Source organism: Chinchilla lanigera, unplaced genomic scaffold (genome assembly GCF_000276665.1).
Source record: "Chinchilla lanigera isolate Chin_1 unplaced genomic scaffold, ChiLan1.0 scaffold00034, whole genome shotgun sequence".
In the NCBI taxonomy this organism is placed as follows: Eukaryota; Metazoa; Chordata; class Mammalia; order Rodentia; family Chinchillidae; genus Chinchilla; species Chinchilla lanigera.
The window spans coordinates 9,741,960-9,746,565 of NW_004955435.1; the positions used below are offsets into that span (position 1 = coordinate 9,741,960).

Consider the following 4,606-nt stretch of genomic DNA (forward strand, 5'->3'; position numbering starts at 1 on the left):
TGGAAGCTAATAAGCTAGTTCACTTATTTTTCAAATGCTGAACCCACTGCGGGTGTATGGTCTTTAGTTTTGCTATACTCTCTACTTAATAAAATTTCCAGATCCTCTTTTCTTCTTTTGCATATTGTTTTTTCTTTCACCATGCAGTCATGCATGGATTGTTATTCTAGAATTCAGTGAAAGACATAAACAGTACTATTGCCAGGTTTATTTATAGATTTCATCATTGCCTTATTTTGTCTTCTATAAAATGGAACATAGGTTACCTACAGCATTGATAATTGACAGTAACAATAAACAAAAATATTTAGGATACTTCTCAGTACACAACTTTTATCATTTATCATTACCAATACTGTACTTGCTAGAAGAGTTGTTACTTAGTCATATGCATTATTTTTGCCTATTACTTTATTCTACAACAGAAGGAACATCTCCAAATGTTTGAATCTCATCATCAAATCAAGTAAAATGTTAGGGATGTAGTGACCATTTAGTGAAGCTTCACTAGGTGAATGATCTGTGTTATATATAGAATCTTAAATCATACTGTATTTTTACATTAGTGCTTTAAATTATCAAGAGTCAGATATTTTTATGTCACTCAGGTGCTGTGTTATCTTAAGAAAATATGGAAGTCTGCAAAGAGAAAACCAACACTCTGTCAAAAGGGCAAGATATCAAAGAACACTGGAAAATCATTTATCGCCACTGAGGACATAAAAGTAGCTGCAGTGACCCATAAGAAACGCTAATGACCTAGAAAGTAGAGAGTAAACCAGTAATTTCATTGTTGCTTTGAATCAGACATCTATTTCTTTTTGATCTACTAACCTGTGACACTTGTAACTCTGCCCTGTCTGCTATTATTTCTACATTTTACAGTTCTAAATTACCCCTTCTACTATGTTGACTATTTCTCCTTGCACTTAAACTCTCTAAAAAAGGAATTGATTTGCTTGTGTGACTAGTATCTGAGGTAGAAATGACATCTTTAGTTTGTGATGGCCTTGTCCATATTTCTTGCTAACAGAAGCTGTTTCATTTGGGTCACAATCTCAAGCTTTAGTGATTACTTATTTTTGCTTTAAATCAGCTCTTTCTCTCCCTGATTCCCGTTGAACTTGACTATAAAAGAGAAACTAGGGGTTTCCTGTTGAAGAGATTCTGGGGAGAGACATGTTTTCTAATTTTTTAAAGAGTGTCATAAGGAGAACATATTTTTCCAATTGACTTGCATTTGCATGCTCTGCTGTTTGTCTTGGAATCATGTAGTGTAATGCCTGACACTGTGACAGCCTCAGTCTTAAAAACCTCAGTCTTAAAACTGAAGTTCAAGCTGTGATGCAAGGCCACTGAGAAGGTGATGTGTGGTAGTAGATGTGTCTTCTCTGGCATTTGGAGTGAGTCTCGTAGCCTTACAGTCACACACATCCAGATAACTGATTAGCTAAACAATACATTTCTTGGAGTTCAAGTCATTTTTTACCACATTTCTGTTACTTCTGCCTAAATAAATCTCAAAACATCACATAGTATATAATAACCTGCAGGGTCTGATTTCTTCACACAGGACAGTAAATATTTAATTTCGGGGGAGATGTCCAGAGTAGTGTGTATGGCCCTGAAAGTAGAGTCTCTCAATTCAAACGTGAGTGTGTGTAGATATTCACTTTGTGCAGAAACCAGCTGTGGGAAGACAAGAAACACTGATACATCAAATAAATTTTAAAACACCATGAGCTATCATATTTTTAAAACTGAGGAAGCAACTTTTACATATGATGCAGAACTGAGCACAAAACAAATATACATTTTAGATACTCCTAGCCTTTGTTTCCTAATTTTAGATTCCAATACCTAACTTTCTTGTAAGTCTCCAACATAAAATGGTGACTTAGAAGCTGCATTTTAGAAATAAAAAAAGAAAAAACATAGAAATAAAAAAATATCAAGACAACCAAGGTTGAAGAGACATGGATCAAACAGGCCAAAATAGAACTATACACTTACCTAGATGATTGGATTGCAAATAGTAGAACCAAATGTAGGATGATTTATTAGCAATGTGTATACATTTAAAAATGTAGTTTGTTTATATCTTTTGCAGTACCAAGGATTGAAACCAGAGGCACCTTAATACTGACCTATACCTTCTGTCTTATTTATTTACTTATTTATATTTATTATTTATGACTAGATCTCACTAAATTGTCCAGAATGATCTTGAACTTGCGATCCTTCTACCTCAGTCTTCTGAGTACAGTGTTTGGAATTACATGTATGCAGCATAATACTCTGATAAATATACATTTTCAAAAACCCAATTCATCAGTGCAGATTCAGTCATCTACTGTAACTCTAAATGTATGATTAGTTTGTTAAAAAGGGTCAGAGTAAATAACATGCTTTAGAAAGTCAATAATTTGTCTAGCTTTGTGAAATAAATTTAATTCCTTAACACTCTGCATTCTTGAATGTAGTCAGAGTTAAATCAATTTGTTACCTTTCTTTTTGTTAAATAAGACAAGAAAACCCCTCACCTCATCATACATTCACGTGTGTGTCTCTACCACGTGTTTGTAGTATGCTCTTGGAAAAATTCCCTCTACTGAACTGAATTATTAGCATTTTCCAACAACAGTATTTTTAGGTGTGTCAGAATGCAGCACGGAATTAAGTGGCCGATCACATTACAAGCGTTTCCTTTTGTCACTCCTAGAAGTTGTCTTCCTCCAGGAATGTCAGATAGTGCGGACACAATGAACCTGTCACCTCATTCTTCAGCACTACTGGGAGTGGCTCTGCTGGGTTCGCGTCCTCCACTCTCCTGGGAACAGGATCCCACCCCGGAATCTCGACCCGCGAACCGGGCCGTCCCCTGGTCCCCTGGCCAGAGCAGCCAGGTCCCTACTGCCCTGAGGCCGGGGCCTGCGGGGACCCAGCATGTAGTGCGGGGTGGCTGCCAGGAACCGCAGCGCCCTGAGGACCTACAGCAAAGGGCCTTTCCACGGTGGAATCCAAGTCAAACATGAAAAGTACAGATCAGGTCTGAAATATCTTAAAAGTAATAACAGATCAAAAAATCCAAATATAAGCCACTCTGGAGAAAAGCATTTTACCTTGACTTACCTTCTGTCGTCTATCTGAGAAACTGCAAAAGGACACAAAGGACCTAGGAGGGCGAATTGAAGAATTTCTCAGCAAAGATATCAGTTACCCTATTTCAAATATAAAGGAAGCAAAATTTGCGCAAACACTGAGTCAAATTTCTCCTGTACCGAGTCCAGAATCTACATATACTGTAGAAACCACTTCACCTCCTCCCAGTCATGATGGAAGTTCATTTAAGACTCCAGACACAATGTGTTTAAGCAGAGGAAGACTGTTAGTCCAAAAAGCTATCAAGGATGATGACCTTACTCCTTCAAATAGTGTATTATCAAATGCCTTATCATGGGGGGTGATGTTAATACTGGAACACAGAAGACAAATACAGGGAGACTCAAAAAGCCTTTTTGTAAAAGGAGAAGACATAAGGCAACTTTGCAGGACATTTTATCTTCAGCCGGCCCATATCCCTATAATAAACTATTCTGTTCAAAGCCCTGCAATCCATTTGATGTAGGTAAGCCACCTGGCATCCAAAAACAAACTCAGGTTAAACTAAGTACCTTCTCAATGAGCAGCACAGAAACTTTGCAGAGAACAACCAGTACCAAGTTGTTGATGATACTGTATCAAAATTAATTTTTGATTTTCTGGAACATTAAAAATATACACCTAAAATGAAAAGAATAAAATATAATATTGGATCCCTTTCTCCTATTTCTTCAAAGATGCAGAAAAAGACAGAACCAAAACAAAGACTAGCATCCCAACATATTTCTCGGTAGGATTTCAAGAAAATAATGTACAAATAATTCAGCAGACTTTTGTGGTTGAAGAAACCCAGGAACCCAAAGAAAAGCTTGTGTTTATTTCAGAACCCATCCCTTACCCTTTAAATGAATGGAAAAGACTTGATGAGAAAATGATTAATGAATGTGCCGTGTCAAATGCAGCTGAAAATGACAAAACAGAATTTTATGCAGCTACCTCCATGTGAACAAAAAAACAAAACAGGAATGAATTCTTGATATTTCTGAACATAAATTAACTATAAATGAAAATAACTTAGAAGCACTAAGCATAGATCACTGTCCTTGTAGTCTGCAGACATCTCTACAAGTTTCTCAATTCAAACTGGACAATCATGTATCCCATCCAAAACACAAGTCATACTACGCTTTTTTCCACAAAAGATCTAAAGGAAAAGGACTTTCACTCAATATTTGGTAATTATTCTATCTGTTAACAACAAATAGTTCAAAAGAGCACCTAACAATAAATAAAAATTCCATCCCGACATCCTTCTGCAGAACTCAATGAACATGACATCAAGAATATGGATAATTTACCTTCCAATAAGATACACCAAAAATTGAGAATATTATTAGGACAAAATAAAAAAGAAAATCTGGAGCGAAATGCTGAATCAGATAAGAAAAGGACTGAATTTCTTTTTTTATTTTAAAGAGTAAAAGAAGGATAACATAATAATAGG

At 36.1% G+C, this 4,606-nt stretch overlaps 1 pseudogene; it reads left to right on the forward strand.

The window, feature by feature from the left end:
• Positions 1-2,663: 2,663 nt before the first annotated feature.
• LOC102024501 overlaps positions 2,664-4,606 on the forward strand; it is a 3,395-nt pseudogene continuing 1,452 nt past the window's right edge.